Consider the following 18,585-nt stretch of genomic DNA (forward strand, 5'->3'; position numbering starts at 1 on the left):
TGGTACCAAAGAAGGACAAATCCTGGCGCCTCTGCGTTGATTTTAATGACCTTAACAAGGCTTTCCCAAAGGATCCCTTCCCTCCCCCCGCATCGATCAAATTATCGACGCTACCGCAGGACACAATTCGTTGTGTTTCCTCAACGCATACTCTGGCTACCATCAAATAAAGATGGTAGAGTCAGACCAAGCCGTAACGGCATTCATCACACCATACGGCCCATTCTGCTTCAACACAATGCCCTTCGGGGTCAAAAACGCCGGTGCAACATATCAGCGCATGATTCAGACATCTCTGGCAAACCAGATCGGCAAAACAGTGGAGGCATACGTAGATGATGTGGTCATTAAAACAAGACATGTCAAATCTCTAGTAGACGACTTGAGGCTAACATTCGATAACCTCCGAACATACGACATCAAGATCAACCCGGAAAAATGCGTTTTCGGTGTTCCAGCCGGAAAGCTCTTGGGCTTCATTGTATCCGGTAGAGGAATTGAAGCAAATCCAGCCAAGATCCGAGCTCTGTCACAATTGGATATCCCGAAGGACCTCAAACAAATACAAAAATTAACCGAATGCATGGCGGCTCTAAGCCGCTTTATCTCCCGCTTGGGAGAAAAGGCCCTACCCCTTTACCGCCTCCTTCGGCGCACCGAACACTTCGAGTGGATGGATGTAGCCACGGCCGGACTCGACGAAATAAAAGCCATCTTGGCAACAAACCCAGTCCTGGCCGCGCCAAACATTGGCGAACCAATGCTATTATACATTGCAGCAACCCATCATGTCGTAAGCGCAGTGCTCGTCGTCGAACAAGAAACGGACGGACACAAATCCCCCCTTCAAAAGCCAGTCTACTATGTTTCCACTGTCCTTACTCCGTGCAAGTCATGGTACCCGCATTATCAAAAGATTGTGTATGTGGTATTTATGGCATCCCGGAAGCTGCGACACTACTTTCAAGAGTGTTCAATAACAGTAGCCTCGGAAGTGCCACTTAACGATATTATAAACAACCGCGACGCGACGGGCCGGATTGCAAAATGGGCCATTGAGCTTCTCCCGTTCGACATAACTTACAAGCCACGGTGAGCTATCAAGTCGCAAGTTTGGGCCGACTTCGTCGCAGAATGGACAGAGACCGAACTCCCTAAAGAGTACGACACATATTCCAACTGGGTCATGCACTTCGACGGTCTCGGGGCTGGTGTTGTTTTGACGTCCACCACAGGAGACACAGTTCAATATGTACTCCAGATAATGTACACAGACTCCAACAATGCAGCCAAATACAAGGCCCTTTTACATGGTCTCCGGATGGTAGTATCCATGGGCATTCAACGCCTAGAGGTGCGCGGGGACTCGGACCTCGCAATATCCCAAATAAGTGGAGACTTTGATGCCAATGATCCAAAAATGGCAGCTTATCGCAACGCCGTCCTAAAAATGTCAGCTCAGTTCGAAGGGCTCGAATTTCACCATATAGCCTGGGAAAATAATCAGGCGGCAGATGTCCTGGCACACATCGGTGCAAAACGCGATGTAGTCCCCCCAACATCTTCTTGGAAAGGCTGTTCAAGCCATCCGTAGTATGGGAAGGGGAACCCAGCAATAACAGCCCAGGCCCAACCGCACTGCCCGACACCGAACACTCTGACATAATTGGAGGCTCTGCCAATAAAATAACACCTTTAGCCCACGTAATAATGGCTGTCATCGCCCCGTGGACAGAACCATTCCTCGCCTACCTTACTAGGCAGGAACTCCCCGAGGACCAAAATGAGGCACGCTGCATAGAGCGGCGATCTAAAGCCTATAAAGTCCATGAGGGAGAGCTTTATAAGAAGAGCACTACCGGAGTCCTTCAAAGGTGCATCTCCGAAGAGGAAGGGCGGAACCTCCTGGCTGAAATTCATGCTGGACTCGGCGGTCATCACGCTGCAGCTCGGTCCCTTGTAAGCAAGGCCTTTCGTACAGGCTTTTATTGGCCGACGGCCCGGGCAGACGCCCAGGACTTAGTCCAACGATGCGTCGGTTGCCAGCTCTTTGCAAACCAAGGCCATATGCCACACACTGCCCTCCAAACTATCCCCATCACTTGGCCCTTCGCGGTCTGGGGGCTTGACATGGTTGGACCCCTTAAAGGCGGAACCCACAAGAAAAATACTTACTGTTCATGGTGGATAAGTTCACCAAATGGATAGAAGCCAAGCCTGTTAAGACGGCCGAATCCGGACCGGTGATAGACTTTATATCCGGGGTTGTACACCGTTACGGCGTCCCCCACAGCATCATCATTGATAACGGCATGAACTTTACGGCCGACGAGGTAAAACTCTGGTGCAAAAACATGGGCATCAAGCTCGATTATGCTTCCGTCTATCACCCACAAACTAACGGCTAGGTCGAACATGCAAATGGTCTTATCATGAGCGGCATCAAACCCAGATTAGTGCGGTCCCTTAAGGAATCTAATACGCACTAGGTAGAGGAGCTCGAATCTGTACTCTGGGGGCTTCGGACCACGCCGAATTGCACCACCGGATACACACCATTCTTCATGGTGTATGACGCAGTGGCAGTTTTGCCCTGCGACATAATTCATGACTCACCTCGAGTGCGCATGTAAAGAGAAGTCGAGCTCGATCGGCAGGACAGTTTGGACGCCTTGGAGGAAGAGCGTGACGTGGAAAAAGCCCGTTCCGCATTCTATCAACAGCAGGTTCGAAGATACCAAAGCAGAGAAGTACGGGCCAAAAATTACAACGTTGGCGAATTAGTTCTACGCCTGCCGGACAAGAAAAAGGAAAAACTTAAGCCCAAGTGGGAAGGTAACTTCATAATTGACCAAGTCCTGACTGGTGGAGCGTACCGTCTGCGAGATGCATCGGATAACCGACTTGAGCCGAACCCATGGAACGCAGCCCGTCTCCGAAGATTCTATGCCTAGCGCCGGACTCTGTGTTTGTCTCCTTCCTCTGTCCATTTTTTATATACTTTCTGTCTTACATTTCTCTCCTTATCCCCCCTCTCTCTCTCTCTTATAGCCTTTAAAGGCTCATAAAGTGACGCGCTATCCACGCTCATTAAACCTAGGGGCTTCTTTAAACAGAAGCTTATTTATACGGGCTTCATGCCCAACACATGTGTCACACTTCCGCATGTACATTTTATTCACCATTATATGCATCGGTATGACTTAAGTTTTGGCCAAGCTGGGTTGCCTGGCTCCTGTGCTTACCCCTACGTTCCCGATTGTTCGGCTAGGTGGTAAAGGGAGCACCTCTGCGATTGTTACTGTCGGGTCAGCCAGATGTGTACCTCAGACTGGGTAAAGCCGAAAGCTAGCATTCTTAAGGGAATATTCGGTCGGTGAACTAAAGATGATCTTTTTTCACTTATTTATCTATACGCCCCAGATGTTTTTCCCGCGTCTCTTTTCGCAGAATGGACATGCACTTTAGGGCATGTCTCCCAGGGAAAGGAACCCCTAACGGAACTATTCTCCCTGGAAGATGTTTCTTACTAACCATGTAATATAACATAACTAGTTGGGCACTTGTCTGTTCAAGCACTAATGACCCCTACGCCTGGTCTCCATGCATACCCCGGTTCTTATATAACCGCGAGGGTATTCAGACACACTCCGGACCGCCAGGTCCCGAGGTTAAAGCGAAAAGGTCGGCCATGACAAACGATCTACAATCCAGCTAGAAGGCATTACACATGTCAATTAAAATTACATAGTCAATCTGACTGATTGTATTCCTCTTCAATACCATCTAATAGGCTGTCTAGCTTACAGTCCTGTTGGGAATACTTTGCGGCCAATTCTACTTGGCCGTATACTAAGCTCACAGGGATCTCCTTCCCATCGGGCCCCACGGGTCTGACCTCGGCCATGCGGTTTGGGTCAGCCTTCGTGTACCGCGTCTTCACCATGCCCCAGGCCTCCCTGGCGCCTTGATGGCAGGTCGACATCTTCCACAATCGGAAGCGCCACCGCGCTCCCTTTAGCTTCTCTACAATTCTCCAAGGCCTTCGGGCATGGAGACGGATGGCCACAAGGCCTGGGCGACACCTTGCATCACCTGCCGAACTCGCTCGTGCAGTTGTGAGAGCTCGGGAAGGTCACCCGTAGAACCGGGCATTTCCTCTGCAGGACGACCTGTTAGCATACCTACAGACATTACTCTTTTAGTCAACTTCCTCTCTGAACTCTTTTTTCAAAGTTTATTTAAGCACTTACTAAATATGCCGCGTTGAAGGCGCTGATTCTCCTTAACGGAGTCCAACAGCTGGGCACGAACATCCTTCAGTTCAATGCCCAGCTTGGTGTTGGCATCTTGGAGATCGTTCTTCTCCCGCCTCACCTTTGTCAGCACACTCTCACCAGCCTTTAGCTGGCGTAGGTGTTGTTGCTTTTCCGGATTTAATCCGGTGCCATCTGCAATTTCATTTGTCAGATTTGCACCCACGCCGCACTTTGCAAAATACTTATCTTTCGAAGCGAATATTACCAGAGGGGGTCTCCTTGTGCTCCCCTGCCGCGGCTAGTGCGGCCTCAAGTTGGGCTTTGCACTCTTCCAGCTCCTGGGACAGTAGGGTATTCTTTTCTGTAAGAACCTGCATAACAAATGATCCTTAAATCAGTTATTCTTACTGTTTCAAGTCTCGGGGGCTACTGGTATATATATAATTACCAAAATTTTCTTACCTGTATGTCTTTTACATACTGCTCCGTGGCTCTGCTAGACCATTTTGAGCAGCACGGAGGTATGCATCTCCCAAATTGAAGGCATCTAGTGCCTCTTCGGAGAAACAAGCGTCGCGAAGAACTTTCCAGCGACGCCTGTGGTTCATGGCACTCTCCACCTCGGAATTGGTGGCAGACAGCCTGTCTGCATCCTCTGTCGGAGGAGCGTCCGGTGCGCGCCTTGTGTTCGCCTCCGCTTCCGGACCAGGCTTTGGAGCCTGGCTGGTGGAGGCGCGATTGGCAACCCCTCCGGATATAGTCCGGTGAGGTCTCTTCGTCCTGAAGAGAGCACGAGCGTTAATATGCCTTGAAGGAATAGCACCTGGGAATAAGATGGCGCATTATACCTTTGCGCCAGCGTCTTAGTCCGGACCGCACTTCTTTTCAGCCAGTGAGGCCTTGCCGCCCCTCGTTGGCTAGTCGCCGCAGGCTCGGCCTCCCATCTCAAGGACCTCCCCTGCAAAACACGGTTGTCATACGGCAATCAAAAACATGCGAGGATAGATCCCTTTTCAAAGTGCTGGGACTTCGGTCTCAGTTACCTGTGAGGCTGGGAGTAGCCCTGGGTAATCAGCCGTAATGGCCACCAAGGCATTGCCCTGCTCAATTGATTTAACACCCCATCAATCAGCTCCACAGATAAGTCCGGATCCTCTTGAGAGGCTGGGTCGAGGGACCATCTCGGATCCTCGGGTTGTGGAGGAGGGCTGTTTATTTCTTTAACAACCTGGCGCAGTTCCTGCGTTGAAGTCGTTAGACTGAATATTTAATGATGGGAATATAAAACGGATGGGCAAGTAGAAGTGTCCACTTACCCAACTTGGGGGATTGTACATAGAAAATCCACCCTATGGGTTGATGCGGAGAAATTCCTCCTCTTCTCCCTTATACAAAGCGGACAAGATCTTTATTAGAGCGGCAGCCGAATCCGGCCCCTTACAGCCGTGGCGGGTGGCGTCGTCCTCCCCGTTGAAGTCCCACATGGGGTGGCCTCTATACTGGAGCGGCTACACCCCTCGCATGATGCATACGGCCATGACCCCGATCATGGTCAGTCCGGAATGAGCTAACAATCTTATCCGGCCCATCAGGTAAAGAACGTCCTTGTCGCTTTCCCTCTGAGGGATCCGTGGACGCCAGCTTAGGCGCTTCTTTAGGGGAGCACTGTCAAACTCAGGGAGGCCGATCCGGACAGGATCCGGCAGCGGGACGTCCTCTATATAAAACCATTCCGAAGGCCAGTCCTCGAACGCCTTCTTTGGGGTTCCGGATAGATATCCGGTCCCGGCGATGAGCCACACTTCGGCTCCGCCCACTTGATATATGGACCCCTTCTGAGAACGGGCCACAAGTCAGAATAGCCTTTTCCACAGCGCGAAATGAGCCTCGCACCCCAAAAACAGCTCGCAAAGGGCTACGAAGCCCGCGATATGCAATATGGAGGCAGGCGTGAGGTTGTGCAGCTGGAGGCCATAGAACTCCAGGAGCCCCTGGAGAAACGGATGAATTGGAAATCTGAGCCCTCTTACTAAGTAAGGGACAAGGCATACCCTCTCTCCTTTGGAGGGATTCTGGGTGCTCTCCGCTTGCTCTCCGCCATTATAGGTGGCAAGTCCGGCTCGAACCGGGACCATATAGGCTGGGGGGAGAAATCCCTTGGTCTGGAGCGTCACTAGCTCGCTGTGCGGGATGGAGCATCTCTCCCAATCTCCAGGCTGAGGGCTAGAAGGGCGGGAGGAGGAGCTGCGGCAGCCGGCCATGATAGAATGGACCTCTGTTGGATACGCTCTGATGAATACTCGCGGAGGGGAGAAGGTGTGGTTTGGATCTAAATCCTCGTCCCCTTAAATAGGCAGCTCATTCACGTGGCTAGGGGTGTAAATATAAAAACACCCTGACTTTTTGTATTCGTTTGACACATGGAAGACGGCCATTATTGGGCGTAGAAGCCAAGGAGCGCTACATTTACAAGAAACCAGACATTATTCGACAGGTACACGGAAATTGGAGGAGAACCTGCCTTGCAATGCCGAAGACAATCTGCGCGCCAGACTCGTCGTCATTGAAGCCTGGTTCGGGGGTTACTGAGGGAGTCCTGGATTAGGGGGTGTCCGGATAGACGGACTATACCTTCGGCCGGACTCCTGGACTATGACGATACAAGATTGAAGACTTCGTCCCGTGTCCAGAAGGGACTTTCCTTGGCGTGGAGGGCAAGCTTGGCGATACGGATATGTAGATCTCCTACCATTGTAACCGAATCTATGTAACCCTAGCCCTCTCCGATGTCTATATAAACCGGAGGGTTTTAGTCCGTAAAAAACAACAGTCATACTATAGGCTAGCTTCTAGGGTTTAGCCTATCTGATCTCGCAGTAGATCTACTCTTGTACTACCCATATCATCAATATTAATCAAGCAGGACGTAGGGTTTTACCTCCATCAAGAGGGCCCAAACCTGGGTAAAACATTATGTCCCGTGCCTCCTGTTACCATCCGCCTAGACGCACAGTTCAGGACCCCCTACCCGAGATCCACCGGTTTTGACACCGACATAGGGTCAATTAAGAAAACAAGTAAAAAAATGTTGGCATACTCAGGTATAACCCACGAACCGGTTCCTCTCGAAGCTTATTGTTCTCTTGAACACAACATTCTTCTCCTCCTTCATCAACTTCACAATTAAAGCCTAGGGCTGCACATATATAAATAAACAAGATCGATGTGTTATCCTTTGGCATCACCGGACAACATAAGGGGGGCTAATATCCTACATAAGGTCCAGATTGCTTTTTAATGACACTTGTAGAAATGCTAAAGAGAACTTGGTACACAGTGCGTACAGAACAATAACACATTGAAGTTAAAACATAATGGATACCACCTCCCAAATTCAAGAAATTACACAGTGCATAGGAAATTGTATTCCAATTAATAAGGAAAAAATATGACCATCTAAATAGGAAAGAAAGACCACAGTAAATAGAAAGGTCATAGATGTCGACAGACAAAACATGATCAAATAGCAACATTTTTTTGTCAAATAGCAACAATAAATTTAATATATCAAGTGGGATTACAACTTGAAAGGAGTGAGAAGAACATGGTTGAATTTAGAAATGAAAAGTTTTTAACACATATTGAGTGATAATAGAAGATGGACAACACATGCATGATACTGCAAAATGATGACATAAGACATAATAAATAGGCCAAGACAAAATGCAGTTGAAGAATAAAACTGCATCACAAATTTCATCAAGAATGCTAAGATATATTGGAGGACCAAAGATGTATACACCCATAGTTAAAAAAGGCGCGCCTAAGTAAGCGCTTAAGTGCGCCTAGGCTCCAAGCATTGGCAAAACGCATTGCGCATGACTGTGCTTAATCTGCGCATAAGCATGCACTTTGGTCAGTAAAGCGCAAGGCGGTGGCAAAACGCACAATTAACGCCTAGCGCTTTTTTGAACTATGTATACACCATGGTGAACTATTAAAAATAACAATCTCGGTGTTCTTAAAAACACCAAAGTTTATTAGACGAGTCCTCTCTAGAAGTTGTCACTCAAGTAGCCAATATGAATTACTTCAGTCTTTTGGATCATTCATGTTGGATGATGCGGGATTCACGTGCATGATACTATAATGATTTAAGATCAATAGCATACAAGATTAACATGAAAGATTCAAAAGACTAGTCTTTTTCTTAATAGTTTATACGACTTTAGAGTAAGAGTTAGGCATAGCTTGTTGATTTTTTGTTGGAAGGGAGTTCACCTCAGAAGGTATTGTTTCTAGTTCTGCAAGTTCTCTTGTTGTCTTCGAAGAAAGAACAACTCTCAACCATAGGATGATGGATCAGTGACAAGGTCACAACTTAGTCAATATAGGGCTAACAAAGGATGACCGTGGGTTATTATCTGAATACAGTTACAGTTTGACAGCAATAAGAAAACTTGGTTGATGTTGTTACAACCATAGCATACAGTTAAGATCAAGATTTTACCTCTTGATAACTTCTGACTGCCCAGACTTTCCTAATCAGAGCCCTCATTTATGGATGCCGGTTGCAAAAGTGGAGCGTAAACAACCTTCAGCTTCACCTCGTTCACCACGTTGCCTGATTCTTTGGTGAACTACAAAAGTACCTCACTAGGGTTATTCAAGGAAAACTGACATCCTTTAGTGCGATTACAAAACACAGAAGTCATCCCTATATAACATGGAGTACCAGGTCTCCGCTGATATCCTTCAGTGCGATGCCCCGGCTCACCACGGTGCTCTACACAAGGAACGCGCACCTGCATTGCATATCCAGTGGCGCCTACCACTGTACTTGCATTGTTACTGAAAACAACAATTCATAGATTTGAAGCTTCAGTTTCAGAATTTGGAAGGATCAGCGGTAACAAAAATTAACACTCATGCAGCTCTAAGGCAAATATTGTAGCTCTCATTCGAAGGCAAGACACTGTAACTGAGTCTAGCTGCATATTTCAGAAGTAGTTTAGTGAATTGCAACTCTTACATTGGCATGGACTCTCTCAAGTTGCGGAGTCAGAACAATTTGCTCAAAACTATCTGCTAAAAATGAAAATGAGTAAAACTTGCTTGCTTAAATGTTGGTACACCAATGGTTCATTGACCTGCTCCCATTGGGATTTAAATAAAATGGTAGTATATCATGGTCTCATACCTCATCATCATGAAGTACTGGAATAATCACAATATGACTAGGATGAACTGAAAGTAAATCTAGGAAAACACACATAGTGATTGGCTAATGCAGTCCATCAACTTACCGAGAACAACAAATGTGGATCGCGGTGCCACAATGTCGTTGTTTGGCTGGACGCATTACTTCTTTGGGCTCGTTTTCTTAAACTACAGACCTAACGTTGCACTAATTCAGTAACAACTAGTACAAGTCTACAATACAATTATTTTGATAGAATCTCTTACAAACCAAAGCGATGACAGGAATGTGAGCGACAATCAACACCAAAGATAGGTACCTGCAAAAGAAATTAAGCAGTAGAAAAAGGATAGTTAATCAAGTGAAGACGAAGTAAAGAAAAAATGAAGCTAAAATCCAAGAAACAAATACCCAGCAAAGGACCAAATAGAGGGAGGAAACAAAATCTGAAGATGTAGTAGAGGTAAGAAGAAGAAACTAAAATAGGAATAGGACCTGAGAACGGAGTCGAGCTACGAGAAATCCATCGACGGGGACTCAGATCGCGTGCCAAATCGAGCAAGCCCTCTACCGGAACGCACCACGGGCCCCGTCGCTCGGTCCCCAGCCTGCACGGCCGTGGACGCCTGCCGCACCGGCGGCAGCCCAGAGGGGCCTCCAAGCCGATGCCCGATCCGGCACGGGCCAGGGGGTGGCCCCGAGGAATGGCGACCCGGCGAGCCCGTCGGCCGGTAGCTGGCCGGCGCTGGCGGCTCCCTCCATCATCGCTGCAGTTTGGGGAGGGAGGCGGTCGGCGGGATTCCCGTCCACCACCAGCCGCCGCAGCTCCGTGCGCCCGCGTCCGAGCTGCATCCGCAGCCACCCTTTGCTGCGTGCGCCGGATTGGCCCACCTCGTCGAGGCACAGGGGAATAAAAGAGGGGAGTAGGAGATGACGATTGGGTTGGATCCCGCCGGAGGAAGAGGCGGAGCCGCGGAGGAGAGGTGAGGTTGCGTGCTGAGGGGCGGCGACGGCGCTAAATCGGTCGAGGATGGTGAGGGGCTGGAGCGGCGGCGTTAGGTGAGGAGGAGGCCGCCGGTGGTGGGATTGGGGCGGCGGCGGTGTTGGGGCACCGCTGCATGTTGCGGCTGCTGCTCCCCTCTGCCCATCGACGATGACGATAATTTGTTCTATACACGCTAACCCGCTGAGGATTATCATCTACTAAGAAGACTATCTTCACAAATTTTCAGCACAAATGGAGGAGCCTAGGTGGCACTTTCTTTGCAAAGTACCACACTGGATAGAAATATGAATGTTGAAGCCGGGCTCAAAATAATGAACGGATTGAGCTGAAATTTGCTGGAGGATGGTTATTTGCGCATAGGAAATCAATTTAGAAAATTGATACCATTTGGACATTCCAAAGTGGTACTTCCTTCACAATGCTCTTCTTTGGATGGAAACTTGAGAAAATTAGTGAGAGAAATTGGATACATGAAATGAGTTAAAATTTGGTGTAGGTAAGTTACATAGGTATGGTAATGCCCTGGTAAATTTTCAGAAGTAATGAAGCAATATATAATATAGTTGCTTCACAAACTGAAAATATGACAAGAATAAAAGATTGGATGATGAGCTCACATAGTTTGTTTAATAGAGCTCCAATTTTGTGGAGAGTGATTATTTGAGAATATGGAAGATTTGGAAAAATATAAGATCATTTGGATAAGCATAGCTATTTCATACTTCACAAAGCTTCTCTCTGTATATAAACTTTAGAAAATTTCCAAGGAATATTTATTAGGCAAATGGAGCTGAATATTATCATGTGGCAATTATTTGGGTATGTAAGAGTGCCCAAAAAGTTTGAGGGTAATAGGAAGGGTCTAGATAACACTTGCTTTGCAATGTGCCAATCTGGCCATAAAATAGAAATTGAACCTGGGATCACATGGACAATTTGATTGAGCTACAATTTGGATGAGGGTGATAATTTGTGCATATGAAGGAACTATATAAATTTCATGTCATTTGGATATATAAAAATGGTACTTCCTTCACAATGCTCAACAATGAACAGAAAATTGGGAAAAATATTGAATGAGCTAAAATTTGGTGGAGGGAGATTCCATGGGCAGGTTCATGTCCTGGTAATTTTTTAGCAATTATAAAGCAATATAAAATATAGTTGCTTCACAAACTAAAAATATTACCAGAAACAAAGATTGGATGGTGATCTCTCGTGGATTGTTAGATGGGGCTACAATTTTGGGGAGAGCTATTATATGGGCATATATAAGATGTGGCAAAAATTCAACTCATTATTATATGCATAGCTAGTACTTACTTCACAAAGCTTCTAGGTGCTTCCGAAATTTGTCGAGGAAGATTTACTAGGAAAATGGAGATGAATTTTGTCATGAGAAAATGAATTGGATAGGAAAGAGGGCCCAAAAATTTTGAGGGCAATCAAGAATATATAAATAGCACTTCCTTCACAAAGTGTTGCTATGAACAAAATAGGAAAATGAGTATTTTTGAATTATTTTTGAACTAGGCAAGGAAGGTTTTTGACATATTTGGCAAAGATTTGACCCGAAGAATTTATGAGAATTTTTTGGGAATTTTGGGAATAACAGAAATATAGGTTGCTTCACAACCTAGGGCAAAAATTGACACATGGACATGACACATAGGAAAAACTAATGAGGTGGCTCCTAGTCATAGCAATCTACCACAATTTACAAGGTTATGACCATCTATATTGGTCGTGATCAGCTAGAAATAAGGCAATGGGCCAGTGTTGTCTGCTTTACGACCATTTCGTGTAAGGAAATTACGACCTTTCTAACTAAAATGGTCGTTATGGTTTAGGGTTTGGAGCCCTCCGGACAGCTTACGACCAATTTGGTCTCAAATGGTCGTAGATTTACGACCATTTTCTTCCAAGGTCACCGACAGAAGGTCATAAGTTCACATATTTCTTGTAGTGACACTTCTCTTCATGAGGAGGAAAACAAAGCCATCGTCATCATCAACAACCCTCTCATGATGGGAGGATCAATCTTCATCAACATCTTCACTAGCACCATCTCATCTCAAGCCCCTAGTTCATCTCTTGTATTCAATCTTTGTATCAAAACCTCAGACTGGTACCTGTAGGTTTCTAGTAGTGTTGATTACATCTTGTAGTTGATGCTAATGCTAGTTGGTTTACTTGGTGGAAGATCATATGTTCAGATCTATTATACTATTCAATACCCCTATGATCTTGGACATGAACATGATGTGTGAGGAGTTACTTTTGTTCTTGAGGACATGGGAGAAGTCTTGTCATAAGTAATCATGTGAATTTAGTGTGCGTTCGATATTTTGATGATATGTATGTTGTTGATTCCCTTAGTAGTGTTATGTGAACGTCGACTACATGACACTCCACCATCTTTAGGCCTAAGGGAATGCATTATGGAGTAGTAATTAGATGATAGGTTGCTAGAGTGATAGAAGCTTCAACCCTAGTTTATGCGTTGTTCCGTAAGGGGCTGATTTGGATTCATATGTTTAATTATATGGTTAGATTTATCATAATTCTTCTTTCGTAGTTGCAGATGCTTGCGAGAGGGGTTAATCATAATTGTGTCCTCGAGAACGCTTAGCTTATTATAAGAGACCTTTCTGGCCTGTCCTTTGCCAGAAAAAAGATTGGGCAAACTTGTTGCACCTTAGTTACTATTGGTACTTGTTACAAATTATCATGCTATGAAACAACTCGTTACCGATAATTTCAGTGCTTGCAGAAAATACCTTGCTAAAAACCACTTGTCATTTGCTTCTGCTCCTCGTTGGGTTTGAAACTCTTACTTATCGAAAGGACTATGATAGATCCCCTATCCTTGTGTGTCATCAATAGACAAGTTTAGACAGCATTTGGAAACAAAAGCAATGATTTCCATGTGCAAATCCGTAGGTAATATTAAGTGAAAAGTGATTCTGGATAGAACAATATGTTCTAGTAGTTTATCATGCATGAACATGGCATAATTAGATTCCTTACATTTTTATAATAGAAATGCATATAAAATTTATTAGAAATAGACTTTTCAATCTCAAGTTATGATTGAAATCAGTTTTGAAATGCTTTTGAATAAAATAGAATGGAAAACGAAAAGCATTTATTGAATCCTTGTGCCAAGCTGATAAAAATGGACCTAAGGTTGGAATGATTGGACAAAGGATGTTCAAGATATGAATAGAAACATTTAGTGGGTCATTTTTGCAAAAATAGAACAGAACAATATTTTGGATTGCCCAAACCTGAAATCCAAGTCCTGGAATGGATTTCTGATATATTTCTGATTGAAAACATATGAAACTTGTTCGAATTAGAGTTACAGAACTCAAGTTATGATTTACCAAAGTTTGAAAGGATAGAGCAAGTTCAAATTTCAATTTAAAATCTATAGTTTAATTTTGAAAACCAGGAACGGATTTGGAATCCTCACATTTTTAGATCAAAATATACCTGAAGTTTGTCTAATTTGACAAAAGAAATTTAAAGATGCAAGCATTTGAAGTTTGCAAGAATTTGAAATAATATGGAATTTCAATCAATTCGAAAAAGAATTAAACATGAAGTTTCATAACTCAGCCTAGCAAGCCATCGATGTTGACTAGTGGGCCGGAGGTTCTAACGTAATGGCACTGCAAAACATGTTTCTCACCGAAGAGAGCCTTGCCAAAGTCTTTGACATATAGGGCCAGACATCCACGTGTGCACTATTAGCGTTGGGCCCTAGACCCACCTATTGATGTCTCGCAGAAACGGAAAAAAGGCTCTTATTTTCTATTGTGTCGGCTTGAGCTCGAACCAGATGAGATAGGAACAAGAGGCTCGAGCCATTAGGTTGTGTGCATGTGATCGATGAGAAGAGGGGATCAACCCTCATTGAAGTAACTCGCAAAGCTGAGAGGGGATTTGGGTCACAGATCTGGCAATCTGATACGTCCACTTCGCATCATGTTTTCCTACTACTATTTATTATTATTTTTTAATCATTATAACACTTTGTGATGCAATTCTAATGCCTTGTCTCTCTTAATTTGCAAAATTGCAAGATTCACATGAATAGGAAGATTACCAGAAGCTGGAATTCTAGACGTGGAAAAGCTATATCAGAGATACCTATTCTTCACAACTCCAAATGACCTGAAATTTCATGGAGAATTTTTATGGAATATATAAAAAATATTGGAGCAGAGAAGTACCAGAGGGGGCCCACCAATTGCCCACAAAACAATAGGGCGCGACCACCCCCCTGGGCGTGCCCTGATGCTTTGTGGGGCCCCTGGCAGGCCTCCATCCCCCATCTTCTTATATATGAAGGGTTTTGACCTAGAAAATAAAGATGAGACTTTTGGGATGAAGCGCCACCGTCTCAAGGATGAGCCTGGGCAGTAGCACTTTAGCTCTCCGAGGGAGCAATTCTGCCGAGGACACTTCCCTCCGGGAGTGGGAAATCAAAGTCATCGACATCACCAACAACCCTCTCATTGTGGGAGGATCAATCTTCATCGACATCTTCACCAGCACTATCTCATCTCAAACCCTGATTCATCTCTTGTATTCTATCTTTGTCCCAAAACCAAATATTTGTACCTGTGCGTTGATAGTAGTGTTAATTACATCTTGTAGTTGATGCTAGTTGGTTTATTTGGTAGAAGATTATATGTTTAGATCCTTGATGATATTCAATACCCCTTTGATCTTGAGCATGAATATGATTTCTGAGTAGTTACTGTTATTCTAGAGGACATGGGAGAAGTCTTGGTATAAGTAATCATGTGAATTTGTTATTCGTTCAATATTTTGATGATATGTATGTTGTTGCTTCCTTTAGTGGTGTCATGTGAACGTCGACTACATGACACTTCACCATACTTGGGCCTAAGGGAAGGCATTGTGGACTAATAAGTAGATGATGGGTTGCTAGAGTGACAAAAGCTTAAACCCCAGTTTATGGGTTATTTCATAAGGGGCTAATTTGGATCCATAAGTTGCATGCTATGGTTAGATTTATCTTAATTCTTCTTTTGTAGTTGCAGATGCTTGTGAGAGGGGGTAATCATAAGTGGGAGGCTTGTTCAAGTAAGAACAGCACGCAAGCACGAGTCCACCCACATATCAAATTATCAATGTAGCGAACGTGATCAAACAAACATGGTGAAAGTAACTTGATGATAATTCCCATGTGTCCTAGAGAAATCTTTGCTGGTTATAAGAGAACATTCCGGCTGGTCCTTTGCTATAAAAAGGATTGGGCTACCTTGTTGCACCTTTGTTACCATTGTCACTTGTTGCTCATTACAAATTTCCTTGTTATCAAACAACCTGTTACCTATAATTTCAGTGTTTGCAGAGATTACCTTGCTGAAAACCGCTTGTCATATTCTTCTGCTCTTCGTTGGGTTAGACACTCTTACTTATTTAAAGGACTGCGATTGAACCCCTATCCTTGTAGTGAGGGATTTGTGCCTTCTACGCTACTACTAGTAACTCATCATCATCATAATAACAACTCATCATCATTATAGTCATATAAGAACTCATCATCATACTAACAACTCCTCATCATCATCATTTATGAGTCATGCATATAACAACTCATCATTCTAACACATTGTATCGCATAACTCATCATCATAATAAAAACTGCTCATCATCATCATAGTCATAACCAACACTAGCTAATTGTTCTTAGCACATGATGAGTACTACCATGGACCTACTCCTCTCTCTTAGGTAAAATAGCATAAAACGGGTAAACCGGTGCATCTTCAAAATGGAAAATGGAGATCCACCTGTCTGCAACTTGTGGCTTGTGCACATTCATGTTGTCTCCAATTGGTTCTGTGCGTGCATTCATTACTTTGCTCCATTCTTTGATATTGGGCCTTTCATCATTTACAGAAATAGAGTACGCACTGTTCTAAGCCATCATCGGTGTTGGTAGTAAGCTAATCACATGCATACGACCTTTGGTAAATGATGACCCACTAGTATAGGGGGTCAACTCTAGTCCTTTCAATAAGTAAGAGTGCTGAATCCAATGAGGAGCAGAAGGAAATGACAAGCTATTTTCAGCACGGTATTGTCTGCAAGCACTGAAATTATCGGTAATAGATAGTTTGATAACAAGATAATTTGTAGCGAGCAATAAGTACTAATGGTAACTATGGTGCAGCAATGTATCCCAATCCTTTTTGCAGCAAATGACAGGCCGGAATGGTCTCTTATAGTAAGTAAAGCGTTCTTGAGGACACACGGGAATTTCATCTAGTCACTTTCATCATGTTTGTTTGATTCATGTTCATTACTTTGATTATTTGATATGTGGGTGAACCGGTGCTTGGGTGTTGTTTTTTACTTGAACAAGCCTCCCACTTATGATTACCCGCTCTAGCAAGCATTGGCAACTACGAAAGAAGAATTAAGATAAATCTAACCATAGCATGAAAGATATGGATCCAAATCAGCCCCTTACGGAATAGCGCATAAACTCACTACAAAAAAAGACACATCCGTGACGTTTTGGGCCGAATGAAATTTTTTTCTGTCATACTTATGACACTTCTATGAGGATAATTGTGACAAAACCCGGTATCATCATAGATGTGGTGGGCTCCTACTTCTATGACAAAAAATCATGACAAAAAATGGGCTTTTCGTCCTGGGCGGGCCGGAGACACAACTGCATGACAATCTTTGGGCCGTCCATGACCGAAAAAACCATGGTAGAAGCGAGCGCGAGGAAAATATCAGGGTGTTCCCGGTTACGGTGGGTGGTCGGGGCCGAACGATGCACAGAGGTTTGCAAGTTTCTCTCGTACACGCACGCGCATGGGTGCGAGGCATTGGGCTCTAACTGAAACCGAGCGAGGCGTTCGCCTACTGAACCTGAGCGACTGCACTGCAGGCTACGCGTTACTGAACCCGAGCTATCGATCGATGGCTGTTAACTGAACCCGATCGAGTGATTCCTTCGCTACTGCTGCTAACTGAAGCCGATCGATGCTGCCTCTGGATGAGCAGTGAGTGTTGCTGGGGTTTTTTGGATGAACAGGACCCCGTGGTGTTGCCTCTGGATGAACATGACCCCGATCGATGGAGCCGGTTGGGCTGGATGAACAAGACCCCGTGGAGGGCTAGATGAACAGGACCACCCCGTGGAGGGCTAGATGAACAGTAGATGGTGGAGGGCTAGATGAACAGTAGCCCGTGGAGGGGTGGTTGAACAGGAGCCCACGGAGAGGGCGGGTTGAATAGTAACCGATGGAGTAGTGCGCGATGGAGGCTGGATGAACAGGAGCCCGTGGATGAACAGTCGCATGTGGAGGCTGGAGGAGGTCGACGGTGGATGAACAGTAGCCCGTGGAGGCTGGAGGGGGTCGACGGTGGAGATGAACAGTATCTCGTGGAGTCCCGTTTTGCGGTACGCCACACCCCTCCCGATGAACATGACCCCCGTTTCGACCGTAGCGCTCCAACACAAGTCAGTTTCCTTTGTTTTGCGGTACGCCACACCCCTCCCGATGAACAGGACCCCCGCTTCGACTGTAGGAGGTTTGTTTCCTCCGTTTTGTGGTACTCCAGACCCCTCTCGATGAACAGGATCCCATTTCGACCGTGGCCAGTCGAACACAAGGCCGTTTCCTCCGTTCTGCGGTACGCCAGGCCTCGTTTCCATCAGATGTTCTGTCCAAGCCCTCCCGATGAACACAACGACGCATTCCGTTCCGACCTAGCCGGTTGGCTCCCCATGAACATGACGACGACGCAGTTTCTCCGTTCCCACCCAGCCATGTACACGAGCCCTGGCCGTACGTATGCGTGAGTAGGCGTTCGAGACCCCGCCCGTATGTACGTACGTGGCCGTATTTTCTTTCTTGCACACTGACCACTATATGTATGTGTACATGCTACGTGCGCGCCTCTACTACGACACGTGCGCACCTCTACATCGAGCAGTATGTACATACACGTTCACGACCAGAATGACAATGCTACGTACACTTCGACCACGTGGGTCCCGACTGTCAGGCACTTCCTTGCGTGCGAAGATGTAGCTGATGGGTCCCAGCAGTCGG

The sequence above is a fragment of the Triticum dicoccoides genome, chromosome 2A (assembly GCF_002162155.2).
Source record: "Triticum dicoccoides isolate Atlit2015 ecotype Zavitan chromosome 2A, WEW_v2.0, whole genome shotgun sequence".
NCBI classification, from domain to species: domain Eukaryota; kingdom Viridiplantae; phylum Streptophyta; class Magnoliopsida; order Poales; family Poaceae; genus Triticum; species Triticum dicoccoides.